Source organism: Choloepus didactylus, chromosome 5, assembly GCF_015220235.1.
Source record: "Choloepus didactylus isolate mChoDid1 chromosome 5, mChoDid1.pri, whole genome shotgun sequence".
Classification (NCBI taxonomy): Eukaryota; Metazoa; Chordata; class Mammalia; order Pilosa; family Megalonychidae; genus Choloepus; species Choloepus didactylus.
Genome location: NC_051311.1, coordinates 71,364,749 through 71,380,088, shown reverse-complemented (window position 1 = coordinate 71,380,088; position 15,340 = coordinate 71,364,749). Strand labels below are relative to the sequence as shown.

General features: G+C 36.2%; 1 long non-coding RNA gene across 2 annotated transcripts in view; it reads right to left on the bottom strand.

The window, feature by feature from the left end:
- Positions 1-15,340, bottom strand: part of LOC119534947 — a 132,157-nt gene that overhangs the window by 92,744 nt on the left and 24,073 nt on the right. The window contains exon 1 of one of the 2 annotated variants that reach the window (XR_005217140.1): positions 3,072-3,186. The exons of the other annotated variant lie outside the window; for it this stretch is intronic. This is a non-coding gene — a long non-coding RNA (uncharacterized LOC119534947). Of the gene's footprint in view, positions 1-3,071; positions 3,187-15,340 lie in introns of those variants that run through there. 2 annotated transcript variants of the gene reach the window in all.

Here is a 15,340-nt window from a genome sequence, read left to right as displayed (position 1 = left end):
AATGGCATCTGGAAAACCTCTGTTAGCTGGGAAGGCACGTGGCTGGCAACTGCTCCAAAGTTCTGGTTTCAAAATGGCTTTCTCCCAGGACGTTCCTCTCTAGCAAGTTTGCTCCTCTTCAAAACATCACTCACAGCTGCACTGAGTTCCTTCTCTTTGAGTCAGCTCATTTATATGGCTCCACTGATCAAGTCCCACCCTGAATGGGTGGGACCATGCCTCCATGGGAGTATCTCATCAGAGTCATCACCCACAGCTGGGTGGGGCACATTCCAAGCAAATCTAATCAGCACCAAAACGTCTGCCCCACAAGACTACATCAAAGATAATGGCGTTTGGGGGACACAATACATTCAAACTGGCACATTCCACCCCCTGGACCCCAAAACGACATTATCTTTCCAAGTACAAAATACATTCATTCCATCACAATATCACAAAAACTTAAATCATTTCAGTAACAAAAGTTAAGTACAAGATCCTATCAAAATCAATTACAGGCATGGTGGGTTCTAAGGCATAATTCTCCTTTAGCTTTGGATCTGTGGACTTAGAACAAGTTATGTGCTTCCAATATACAAAGGAGGGACATTCATAGGATAAAAATTCCCATTGCCATAAGGGGAAAGAGTAAGGAAAACAGGGTTAACAGGACCAAAACAGTTCCTAAAACCCGCAGGACAAACTCCATTAGATTTCAAAGTCTGAGAGTCATTTACAGAACAACATTGCATCCTTGGGGCTTGAGAGAGCGGGAGCCTAACCCTTCCTAAGGACCTTTTCGGCAGCCCTTTCCTCTCCAAACACTTGGGTGAGTGCTCCAACATATCCACACATTGGGGAGACCACCTTCTCGGCCCCACCCTCCTCAAACCTCGGGGCAGCTCCCGGATTCCCTTCCATCTCCGGGGCACATGCTCAACCCCTTCAGAACCGTGTGGTGGCAGCCAGGCTCTCCCCAATTCCCTGGGAATGTGCTCCACCCTCTTTGGGGCTTGGGGTGGCAAGACATTTCCCGAGCATCGAGGTGGAAGACCCACCCTCGACCTCCAGGGAAAATTCACCCTTTCCATGCGTATGGGCCACTCTGCTCTCCCAGCCCAAGACCTCTTGACTCCAGACCCCAACCTCCATGGCTCTGTCGTTGAAGAAATTTTTCCTTCAGTTTGTTCCTTGTCTGTCTTCTCCAGTCCAGACTGGCAATGGCTCTGTCTGTAAAGATCTTGCAAAAATTCTGTTGGCTTTGCATGAAGCATGCAGGGGTCAAAGCCATCAGACAATAGGACTTTCCACAAATCCTTTCTGGATAATTCCATCTCCAGTCTTGGCTTGTACTGAAATGGCAGCTGGGTTGCATGTTTGGTTACATCGTCATGTTGGGCTGTAGCTTCTGGGATTCCACCCCCTGGAAGCTCATAATTTTCCAAGCCATTGGCTTCTGGTTTGTTTGAACCCAAGATTTCAGTTCTAAGTTTATCTCTCTCTGCTCGCATTTTACTATAAGCTGCAAGAAGAAGCCAGGGTACATCCTCCACATGTAGTCCGGAGATCTCCTCAGCTAAGTATTCCAGGTTGTCACTTTCAAATTCTTCCTTCCATCTGACACCAGGACTCAATTTTGCCAACTTCTCTGCCACTTTAAAACAAGGATCACCTTTCCTCCAGTTTGCAACAACACATTCATCATTTCTGCTTAAGTCCTCATCAGAAGTATCTTTAGAGTCCATATTTCCATAAACAGTCTCTTTAAAGCAGTTTTGGCCTTTTCTATCAAGCTCCTCACAATTCTTCCATAATCTTCCCCTTATCCATTTGAAAAGCCGTTCCAACATGTTTGGTATTTGCAGACTCAGCAGCAAAAGCACCCCACTTCTCTGGTACCAAAATCTATTCTAGTTTGCTAATGCTGCAGAATGCAAAACACCAGAGATGGACTGGCTTTTATAAAAAGGGGGTTTATTTGGCTACACAGTTACAGTCTTAAGGCCATAAAATGTCCAAGGTAACACATCAGTAATCGGGTACCTTCACTGGAGGATGGCCAATGGCGTCCAGAAAACCTCTGTTAGCTGGGAAGGCACGTGGCTGGCATCTGCTCCAAAGTTCTGGTTTCAAAATGGCTTTTTCCCAGGACGTTCCTCTCTAGCAAGCTTGCTCCTCTTCAAAACATCACTCACAGCTGCACTGAGTTCCTTCTCTTTGAGTCAGCTCATTTATATGGCTCCACTGATCAAGGCCCACCCTGAATGGGTGGGGCCATGCCTCCATGGGAATATCTCATCAGAGAGTCATCACCCACAGCTGGGTGGGGCACATTCCAAGCAAATCTAGTCAGCACCAAAACATCTGCCCCACAAGACTACATCAAAGATAATGGCGTTTGGGGGACACAATACATTCAAACTAGCACACCATTTATGGTACTATATCTGGCCAAATAAACAAAATTGCTTAAGAATCTGGGGTAGCAAGTTAGATCAGCAGTGTGATTGGAATTCATCTCTCTGCCCAGACTGGAGTCTCTGGAGTTAGGTTAAGTGAGTAGTGTGGATTCTACTGGCCTGTGATCTTGAACAAAAGTGCCTGAACTCCAAAAATTTGCCCAGGAGGCTGCAGGGCCATGAAGGGTGTCAAGGGGTAAAAGTTGAAATGGAAAACAGGCAAATAATAAGATGCATTGATGGGAGGTACTTGGAGAAGTTCCCAGAGTCCATGAGATGCAATGGGAGCACATTTGGGACATGCATGAACAGAGAGTGAGCAATTCATTGCACTGAACCAATCTAGTCAACAACCCTAAACTCCATCACTTTTTAGTAAAGATTAGCTGTACACTTGCAGAGACTATGAGTGTGCTGGTTTGCAGGCAGTGTGGTGGGGTACTCAGAGGATCATCAACAGGAAAGACCTTGTTATCAAGGATGGAGTCCCCAATGAGTAAAAGTCCTACATCTCTCTATGAACCTGCCATGGTGAATGAAGCCTTGGAAATTTAACTGGGGAAACATTTTCTTGTTAGAAGCCTTGAGAAGACTTAATTTCTTCCAAGGAATGATGGTATTTCACCATACTTGGACAGAGGTTGTCCCAGGGAGAATGAAGTCGAGATCCACTTCCCACGTCCACATCCTCAACTTCTCCACATTTTGTGGCTGCCTCTCTCCATGCTCTTCAAGGTCACAGACACAATTCCAGGGACTGCAAAGAGGGCCAGAGGGAAGGAATATTTTGAATCCCCAAAGATTCAAATTGTCATTTGGGATATTTCCCATTTTTACATTATTTTTATTGTTATGAATTCTGCTATGGACGTCTTGTACATGCATCCTGGGGCACACAAACACAAGATCCTCTAGGGTATAATTAAGACTCTCTAGGAGGGGAATAGTTAGGTCATAGAGATATGTTTCTGCAACTTTCTTAGATATTGCAAATAATGTTCCAAAATTACTTTTTACCAACTTTCCCTACCACAAATGAACATTCTTGGTGTTTCATGTCCTTAACAAACTCTGGTCATTGTCAGACATCAAATTTTGCCAATCTGTGCATAGTTAGTGGTAATTCATTGTAGTTTTAATTGCTTCTTTCATGAATGTTAATGAGTTTGTAATCTCATACTGGTAACTTGGATTTCTTCATTATTTAAATATCTGCTCAGAATTTTGCCCGTTTTTCTATTTCACTGGCTGTCTTTTTTATTGATTTGTAGAAATTCTTTGTAATATTCTGAATACAAATTGTTGGTCAGATACATGTTTTGCAAATATGTTGTCTCACATTATAGATTGTAGTTTTACTTTCTCTAAGGTGTTTTGATGAGCACAATTTAAAAAAATTTAATGTAATTGAATTTATCAATCATTTATTATTATTGCATTTTGTGTCTTTTTAAAGAAAACTTTGATATTGTGAAGTAATGATTTTTTCTTATATTTTCTTCAAAAAGTTTTATATGTTATTTCCTTTCACATCTGCCTATAATCCACCTAGAATTGTTTTTGCTCTGTGTTTGGATGCTTGTGATTTAAATATTTTTACTCTGTTAATATTTTCTTTTTATTGAGGACCTGTTTAGATATGCATGGCTTTTAAGTGTACCCATGTGATAAAAGTATACCCATGTGAGTGTACCTTAATTAAGATATAGAATATAACTCTAGAAAATTCTTTTGTGGTTCCAATTCCTATGACCAACTGTTTTCTGATTTTTACCACCATAAAGAAGCCTAGCTTATTCTTGAAATTCATATGAATACATTCATATATTGTATACTCTTTTCAGTCTTCTTTGCTCAACATATTTTTGAGATTAGTCTACCTTGTCACATATATCAACCATTTACTCTTTTTTATTGCTGAGTAGTATTCCATTATAAGACCATGCCACTGTTTGTTTATCAAGACTCCTTTTAATAGACATCTGACATCTTTTCAATTTTTTGCTGTCATGAATTATGAATGCATTCATGTTTAAAAGTATTTTTCGACTGTATTTTCATTTTGTATTGATGTAGAACTGCTGGGTCATAGGGTAGGTGTTGGGAATTAAATCATGTCCCCACGAAAAGCATGTTCAGGTCCCAACCCTTGATGCTGTGGGTATGAACCCATTTGTAAATAGAACCTTTGAAGATGCTCTTAGTTAAGATGTGACCAAACTAAATGAGCGTGTGCCTTAATCCAATATGACTGAAGTCTTATAAGCAAAGGAAATTGGACATGGAGAGAAGCCATAGGAAGCCACCAGAAGCTGGAAGTCAATGGAACCCAGAAGAGAAAGGAGAAGACATTACCATGTGCATTGTCATGTGACAGAAAAACCAAGGAACAAGGATCACCAGTAGCCAGCCCCAGAATACCACAGTATTTGGGGAGAAAGCATAACCTTCCTGATGCCTCCATTTTGAACTTCTCCTAGCTTCAAAACCTGATCCAATAAATTCCCCTTATTCAAGCCAATCCATTGTATGGTATGTGTTTTAGCAGCTGGGAAACGAAAACAGTGGGTGTTTTTATTCTTAACTTTCTGAGACACTGCCAAATAGTTTTCCATATGCATGAAAGTTTGTTACTGCACAACCACATTAATATCCAGTGTTGCCAGTATTTTCAAATTTAGACATTCAGTGGGTTGGTATGGCAGCTCATTGGGTTTTTAGTTTTAATTTTAGTTTTTGCATTTTCCTGATGTTTAAAGATGTTGAGCAACTATATATTTGCCTACTGACTATTTGTACATCTTTTTTGAATTGTTTGTTTTAATACTTTGCCCATGTTATTGGTTTGTTTGTCTTATACATTTTCAGTGAAAGTCATTTGTCAGATATATATTGTGTGTGTTTTCTCTTGGTCTCTGATTTGCCTTATCACTTGCTTAGTGCTGCTTTTATCAGCAGAAGTTTTTAATTTTGATGATAAATTTCCTTTTTCTCTGATGTTTCGTGTTATATACTCCACTATAAGAAATACTTGCCTTCCCCAACATTATGACTATCTTCTAAGTTTTCTACAGGAACTTTTAGACTGTACCTTTAACATTTCGATTTTTATCCATCCAGAATTAATTTTTATTTATATGAAGTTTGGTCAAGAGTTATTTTTATTCCATATGTTTTTCCAATTGTTACAATACTGTCTGTTGAAAAAGACTCTCCTTCCCCTTTAAATTACCTTGTTAACTTCATCTAAACTCAACTAAGCATATATGTATTTTTTTCTTTCTCAAGATTGTTTTGGCTTTCCAGATCCTTTGCATTTAATGCAAATTTTAAAATTAGCTTGTTAATTGTTACAAAAATTGGGGGCAATTTTCATCGTGATTGTTTTGGTACTATGGATCAAGTTGAGAAGGAATGGCATCTAAAAATTATTGTGTCTTCTAACCCAAACAGTATATTGCTCTATTTATTATTTCATTCTTTAATTTCTCATAGCAATGCTTTGTACTTTTCAATGAAGGTATCTTAAACATCTACATTAGATTGATTCCCAGGTATTTGATCTTTTTGTGTGATATAGAAATGGAATTTTCTTTTTATTTTATTTTCTAAGTTTTTATTTTGATATTTTCATGTAGAAATAAAATGGATTTTTGTACATTGACCTTGAATCTTAGATTCTTTATAAACCACTCATTCATTCTAATATATACTTGTATACATTTCTTTGGATTTCCTAAGTAAACAATCATGCCTTTTGAAAAACAGAGAGGTAATTTTACTTCTTCTTATCCAATTGTTGCCCCATACTTCTTTTTTCTTGTCTTATTGTTCTGACTATGACCTTCAGTACAATATTGTATAGAAGTGGTGATAATAGACATCCCTACTCTATTTCTGATCTTGGGAGAAAAGAATACAGCATTTCACTATCACATATAATGTTGACTGTAGGTTTTTGGCAGATGTCCAGCATCATACTGAAAAAATATCATTCTATTCCTAGTTTGCTGAGTTTTTATAATGAATTAGTATAGAATTTAGTCAACTGCTTTTTCTGTATCCTATTGTGATGATGATATGCCTATTCTCCTTTTTTTCTGTTAATATGACAGGTAACAGTTATGGTTTATAAATGTTTAAATAGCCTTAAATTCCTGGGATACACCCCATTTTTCATGAGGAATTATCCTCTATTTATGTATTGCTGCATTTGATAGTTTTTAAGGATTTGTACATATGTGTGAGTATGTGTGTTTATGTTCAGGAGGGTATATTGATCTATAATTTTCTCTGTTTTGTAATCTCTGTCAGGTTTTTGTGTCAAGGTTATGTTGCCCTTAGAGCATGAAATGTGAATATTCTTCTTTCTCAATTTTCTGAAAGAGTTTGTATAGAAATAGTGTCATTTCTTACTGAAATATTCAAGAGAATTCACTAGTGAAGCCATTTGGGCATAGAATTTTTTTTGTAGGAAGGTATTCATTACAAATTTAAATGACATAGGGCTATTCTAATTTTCTATTTCTTCCTGTCAGTTTTGGAAAGTTGTGTTTTCAAAGAATTTATCAATTTTATTTCAATCAGGGGTTAGCCAACTACTGCCCACAGACCAACTACATGTTTTCATAAATAAAGTTTTATTGGCACATAGCCAAACTAATTTGTATATATTGTCTATGACTACATTTGTGCTACAATTTCAGAGTGGATAGCTATGACAGAGACCATAAATTTTGAAACCTAAAATATTTACCATCTGACTATTTTAGAAAAAGTTTGCAGACCTCTAATATAAGTAATCAAATTTGTTATAATTTATTCATATTTATGAACCTTTTGATGACTGTAGGCTCTGTAATGATAATCCCTGCTTTTCTTCCTGATATTAGTAATTTGTATTTCTTCTCCTTTTTTCTTGATAAGCTTCCTAGGGACTTGTCAATTTCATTACTATTTTGAATTCATTTTTAAATAAGCCATTTTAATCAACTTTGGGTTATGATAATTTTCTCTGCTTGTTATCCATTTTATTGATTTCTGCTCTTATTGTTTTATTTACCTCATTTTGCTTGCTTCCAATTTAATTTGTTTCTCTTTCTAGCTTGAAAGAATAGAAAAGTTTACCTATAAGCACTGTTTTAAAAACATTCCAAAGATTTTTGAATAATTGTATATTCAATCATTTATTTTGAAATATTTTATAATTTCCCCTTTGCTTTATTCTTTGTTCATGGGTCAATTTTGTTATTAAATGCTTATATAGTTAGAGTTTTCAATCTATTGTGTAGATATTGACTTCTATTTTAATTCCATGTGGACAAAGAACATTTTTTATAAGAATACAGTCTTTTGAAATGTACTAAGACTTATCCTATGGCCCAATATATGTTCCACTTTAGTAAACATATTTCCTGTGCACTTGAAAATGATGTCCGTCGTGTAGTTTTCAGATACAAGGTTCCAAAAATGTCAATTACGGCAAAGTGCTTGGTTAGGCTTTTCAAATTCTTTATATTAATACTATTTTTTGCCTTGTCATTTTATCATTTACTGAGTTATAGTGGTTAAAATTTCCACTGTGATCATGACTTTATCTCTCTTTTTAGTTCTGCCAATTTTACATTCATGAATTTTGAAGTTGGTTTTTAGGTGCATACACTGTTAGGGTTGTTACATTCCTCTGATGAGTTGACTTGTTAATCATTATAGAATGTCCCTTTTTATTTCTAATAATACTCATTGTGTGGAATTTATTTTGATGTAATATAGCAACACTAGATATCTTGTGCTTATTATTTGCATGTTATGTATTTTTTCCATCATTTTATTTTTAACCTATTTGTGTCTTCATATTTAAAGTGGGTTTCTTGAAAGCAGCACATAATTAAGTCTTGCTTTTGCATCCTGTCTGAAAATCTTTGCCTTTAATTGACATATTTACTTTATTTCCTTTTAATGTAATTTTTTATATAGTGGGTTTAGGCCTACCATTTTGTTATTTTTTTCTACTATCCTTTCTATTTTGGGGTCTTTTGTTAATCCTTTCCTAATTTATTTTTGTTCATTAATTTTTTTGTATCCCATTTTAAGTTCTCAAACAGGTTTTAGTTCTATCACTTCCTATTTTTTAATGTTTTTAACATACATCTTTAACTTATCACAGTACACTTAAACTTAATATTATGTAATTCATATAAGATGTACAAACTTTGCAGCAATATAATTCCATTTAGCTCCCATTTTTTATTCTATTGTTGCCATAAATTTAACATCTATAAACACTATCCACTCCACAATACAAAGTTATAATTTTGTGAGTAACCAGTTAGTTTCTTTTTAAAGATATTTTTTTAAAAATGAAGTTTTTTATATTTACCATATAGTTATCATTTCAAATGCTCTTCATCCCTTCTTATAAATCCAAGTCTAAAATATTCAGCCTGAAAAACTTCATTTAGAATTTCTCATATAGATTTGCTAGTGGAAAACTCTTTCACCTTTCATTTATATGAAAATGTCTCCATTTCACTACAATTTTGAAAGATAGTTTCACTAAATCTAGAATGCTAGATTAAACTTTTATTTTTTTCTTTCAGAAGTCAAAATGTTTCATACCATCGTTTTCTGGCCTTCATTTCTATCATTTATATTATTGTTCCACTGTATGTAATGTAGCTTTTTTTCCCTTTGGCTGCTGTCAAGGTTTTCTTTTAATATTCGGTTTTCAGCAGTTTGCTTATAATATACTTATGTATGGATTTCTTTGTATTTATCATGTTTAGAGTCCACTGATCTTCTTAGATCTGTAAGTTGATCTTTTTTCACCAAATTTGGGGAAATTTTGGGCATTATTTTTTCAAAACTCTTGTATCTTGTCTTTCCTATCCTTAGTGACTCTAATTATAGACATATTAGACCACTTGATATTTTCCCACAAGCCACTAGAAACTCTATTCATTTTTTAAAATATCTTCTCTTTGTGTGCGTGTGTTTTTTTTTTAATTGGTTAATTTCTACTGACCTACTTCAAAGACACTAAACTTTTCTTCTGCTGTCTCCAATTGTGCTTAAATAGAAGATGTTTTCTGCCTTTCTCAGGTACCAATGCTCTATATTCACCCTTGTGGGGTAAGGACTAAAATTAAGGGGCAATACTCTACTGCCTCGACATCTGGGGAAAACCAGAAGGGCCATAAATGGTCTAACTCCAAGGTTCCCTCTCTACTCTGCTCCCAGAAATAAGATTCCCCACCAAACAAACCTCCTTATCAAACAGAACAGGTGTAGATCTTGTTTGGGTTTTAGTTCCGACAGTCCACATAAATATTCAGATAGCCAATCACATCCTCCTGCTGGAACCAGGGAGCACCCCACCCTCCTGACACGAAAAGCCTGCCTCCCATAGCCCTTGGCTGTTGACTTTGTCCTGAGGCCAACACTCCTGTGGACCTGCGTGGCATGCTGTGTCTTCCTCCCCAGAGTACATGCGACTAATAAACCGCTGTCAACTTCATCTGTCCAATGTCAGGCATCATGTGTTTGTCCATCCCCATAACCGTAGGGCAGGCATCCCTTTCCTACCAACAGGGTCAACAGGAAGCAATTAAAATGATTTATTAATTCAAGTTTCCTAATTTTGTTATTCCTTACTGAGTTGTTTTTCTCTGCTTGTTCTTCTAATCATTGAGAAATGCATGCTAAAATATATATTATGTCTATGGATTTGTCAATTTCCCCTTTTTTTTTCCATTATTTGCCTGTGTATTTTGAGGATACAGTATTTAGGTACCTACAAATTTTAAATTGTGATATCTTTCTGTTGATATGATGTTTTGATCATTATTAATTGACCCCTTTTTCTCTGCTAATGCTTGCTTTCTTACATTCTGTTTTTGTCTGATGTTAATAAAGATAAATCAGCTTTATTTTGATTAGTGATTGCACTGCATATCTATTCCATTTCTTTAACTTCAGTGTTTCTCTGTGCTTATTTTTATATGTGTCCCTTTTAAATAGCATTATTAGCCTGAACTATATGAAATTGCAATTCTTCTGGTCAAAAAAAAATGATTGAGTTGATAATTTTATACAGTTTAGTTTAATATTTAGATTTTCTTTTATTGTGCAGTCTGACAATATTTGTCTTTTAACTGAAACATTCAGTCCACTTTCATTTATTGTAATTACCTTTTGCTTTAAGTCTACTCTATTTTTTTGTTTTCTATTTGTCACACTTTTTCTGTCTTTTTACTCTCCTTTATTTCCTTCTTTGAAAAAGATTATACATTTTTTTCCTTTTGGAAGTAACATATGCAGCTCTTGTTATTTTAGTGCATAGTCTAGAAATTACTATATGAACCTCTAATTTATCAAAGTCTAATGTTAATCAATACTATTCGCTTCCTCATGGACAAATAGAACACTTAAAACATTTCTCTTTTACTCCCCTCTTGACTTATTGTTACTTTTGACATTTTAATTCCATTTTAAGACTCCACAGATGAACACTTTTTACTTGTAGTTAATTTTCATTTATATTTACACACTTTTTACTTCTGTTAAGATGAGGCTTCTGATGGCAAATGCTCAATTTGTTTTATTTCAAATTGTCTTCCCCCCCTCCACTCTAGAAGATATTTTTGCTTAGTATGGAACTCAAAATTTACAATTATTTTCTTTCATTTCATTAAAGTTTTTATTCCATTGTCTTCTGGCTTTCTTTATTGGGAACTATCACAAAGTACTCACCTCTTCTGGTTTTCAATTGTCCAACACAAATGAAATTTGGAAGGTGGAAGTGGAAGAGAAGCTATTCCTCTCAGAAGGTCATGGCAGTCAGACGTGGTAATGATAAATGCAGGAAGAAGTTTCACAAGAGCAAGCCCCAAGATCAATGGCTTGACTTATTAAATTGGGAGCAGGACTACCTTGATTACTCCATTATCTCCCCAACACCTAGAACAGTGCTTTCACATGGTATTAGTCCAACTAGTCATTAGGTCAGGATCTTTTAAGACTAAAAACATATATTCATTTATACCAGAGATCTAAGTTTTTCAGTAATTTTGAAGATAATTTTAAATTTTCATTCCCATAAAAATAGCCACAAATATATTAGAGGAAATAATTTTAAAAGTGCAAGGTATCTTCTTAAGAAAAATTTAATCTAGAACTACTGATTTGAAAATGCTACCTGCTCTGCAATATCATTCCCTCTCCCTCTACAAAAAAATATTCCTTTTGGCATTTTCATTAAAAACTTTATTAATCTCAGTAACAGAATTTATTTTGTGCTTCCTGGCATTGACATTTCACTCTTCTTCTAGCCTTATTGAGGACAGGACTATATCTTTTTTAATTGCTACTTTATTGAGATATAATCACACACCATATAATCCATCCAAAGTATAAAATCGGTGGCTCACAGTATCATCATATAGTTGTGCATACATCACCACAATCAATTTTAGAACATTTTCATCACTCCAAAATAAAGAAAAAATAAAAATAAAAAAGAACATCCAAAACATCCCATACTCCTTTTCTCCCCTTATTATTTATATATATATATTTGTCATTATTTTATTACTCATCTGCCCAAACACTGGATAAAGGGAGTGTCAGTCACAAGGTTTTCACAATCACATGGTCACACGATAAAAGCTATATAGTTATACATCATCAAGAATCAAGTCTACTGGATTACAGTTCAACAGATTCAGGTATTACCTTCTAGCTATACTAAGACATCAGAAACTAAAAAGGAATATCTATATAATGCATAAGAATAACCTCCAGAATGACCTCTTGACTCTTTTTAAGATCTCTTAGCCACCAACATTTTATTTTGTTTCATTTCTTTTCCCCCTTTTGGTCCAGAAGTTTTTCTCATCCCACGTTGCCAGGTCCAGACTCATCACTGGGAGTCATGTCCCACGTAGGGGGGAGGGCAGTGAATTTACCTGCAGAGTTGGCTTAGAGAGAGACAGGCCACCTCTGAGCAAAAAAAAAGAGGTTCTCTGGGAGAGACTCTCAGGTATAATTACAGGTAGGCTTAGCTTCTCCTTTGCAGAAAGAAGTTTCATAAAGGGCAAGTCCCAAGATCGAGGGCTTGACTTATTAAATAGGGAGCAGGACTATCTTGATTATTCCATTATCTCTCCAACACCTAGAACAGTGCTTTTCACATGGTATTAGTCCAGTCTATTTTGCACAATTAAGTTACATTTGTTAGTTTTGGAGCATTAATTATATTGTCTGTACATGAGTGTGCCATAAAATTATTTTAATTGAACCATAGGACTAGAAATGAGACTCCAAAAAGTTGAATTATCTTTGAGGGCCATTATCCAGTTAAAGGCAGAAATAGATGTAAAACTCAAGCTTCCTAATGTTCAGTGCAATATTCTTTCTTTAACCAAAGGTTTTGAAGTAAAATTTATTCAATTATTGCTTCCAAATTTGCCATTTGACATCTACTTTTAAATATGATTGCTGTATCTTCAGTAATTGACAATGACATTTTAAGAAGATTTCACACTCAATTATTTTGACACTTCTCTCCTTGCTTTCCTGATCTAAAAATGAGTTCCTTCCAGCTTTCATTTTTTAAAGCACAGTTATATTGTGAAATTTCATTACTAGAGGATATAATTATATAATCTATAATGATGCTGATGTACAGCAAGGAAATCAAATGCAGGACACTAGAAAGAGCTAGTTATATTTCCTCTGCTTTCTTTAGTATGGTCTTCTTCATTCCCCATGAAGAAGAATATTTTCATGACCTTGAGATATTTCTTATACATTTGAGTGAATTAAATTAAGTTGCACTTACAGAACATTTGCAATATACAAAGACCTATGTGCCTGGTACCAAGTAGATGTTAACTAAATATTTGTTGAATATGGGCTGTGTTTGTGATGCATTTATCTCACTGAATGTTCATGTCAATCCCAAGAAGGAGCATGTATAGATTCACTTTAAAAATGTGCTTATCTATGTAAGAGCTGAGATTTGGATTCAAGTTGTCTTATTCCAAAATTCTCCCTCTTTCTAGTAGCATGTGGGTATGCATATTTCATAAGGCAATATATGTAATTCACACTTACACCTTAAAATATTTATAGTAAGGAGATGCAGAAGTTATATCGATCATTTGTTTCAGTCAGAGTCATGAAAGGAAACACATGGTATATTCTAACAGGGTAATTGAGGAAAATTCAATAAAAGAAAATGTACAAGTCTATGGGAAATGTTGAGAGACACCAACAGGTTCCAAGATCCAGGGGCCTAGCCACAGTGGGGATCTATTGCCATCTCTTGTCTGAAAGGAGAAGAGGAAGGAATGACTATTGAAGCCTGGAGAGAGATCAGATGCTGTAGAGTGTGAGGGGCGGGGGGGAAGGGGGGACAGGGCAGCATGGTTTGGAGCTGGGTCTTTTGGTAGAGAAATGCAGCCCTGTTAACACATAGCCAGCAGGAAGGTTGCTGAGGGACTAAATACCTTGAATTCATTTTCCTTCTGCCATTTAATATCCTGCCTCACATTGACTGAATCCAAATAGAACAAAGGGGAAGGGAGCTCTTGGAAGTTACCCTTGAAGTTCAGCTCTTGGTGCACACAGCACAGTTGGGAAGAGACAAGAGTGGATCTGGAAGAGAAAACAGAGACTATCTAGCCATGGTGTTATGGAACAGGAGATGTGATGGTGGAGGTGAAAAGGAAGGTGTGTGGGGATGGCATTTGTAATAGAAGGTGGAATGAGACTTTTCATGTTGATTTGAATTTGTTCTAAAACACCAACACTGAATTACTTCACTTTCCAAAGAAAGCGTCCAGGCAAATATTTGCAGGACTTAGAAAAGGTGACAAAGTTGTTAATCCAGCTATCAATCCACATGCTCATACCCCACACCCTTTATAAAAGAAAAGACTAATTCAAGGAGGGTTTTGGGAATAGAAATCTGCCTAGTTGGGGAGTGAGGGTAGGATGAATGAAGAACACTCTATCTTTTTCCCTCCCTTTCCTCCTCCTTAGATCCCCATCCATCACCATAAATAGGAAAAAGGGTGATTCCCACCCACCCTTTCAGTCACCGCTACACAGGAAGTGAAGAGAATTCTTTTGAATTTGGGGTCATCTGCCAAAAATGGAGATGGTAATTAACTTCCCCCTTGGACAACACAATTGAGGATCTCACTTCCAAGTGCCTGTTTGGTGAAAGAGAGAATGAGAGAGAGACAGAGAGAGAGAGAGAGAGAGAGAGAGAGAGAAGGAAGGAAAGGAGAAAGAAAGGAAGAAAAAAAGAAAGACAATCATTTCCTTCCCCTCCCTCACCCCCAGATGCGTAACCGTTCCACTTGAGCTTTCACATCTCCAACTTTGTTTTCAATCTCCTTGACTACAATTGACCCAGTTGGTCACCGTTTCTTTGAAAACTTCCTTCTTCTCTTAAATTACCATGTTCCTATATTCTCAGCTATAGTTTCACTCTTTCCCATCTCCTCTCCTCTTCTTTACCCATACTGTGAGGTCACACAAAGCTTATTTTGATACTTTGCTCTCCTCTATAATACTTATCCTGGTAATTCCCCAGATCTACAACTCAGGTCTTAACTTTTCATCCTTTCCCATCATTTACGTCAGACAGCATGTTGGCTTTGAGTATGTGACATTTGAAATGTAAATGTCGTAAACCCGGCTAAATACCCTGCCCTTTAACTGGTACCCTGAGTCTACCCACAGTCTCTCAGTCCCCACAAGCTGCTGTCCCTACCCTACCTCATGCATTTGTGCTTTCTTCTTGATTTCCCTAGGAACCCCCCAGATCAGGCTGTCATCTCCTCCCTGGGATTACTGTGAAGCCCCCAGCTACATGCTAAGTCTACCCT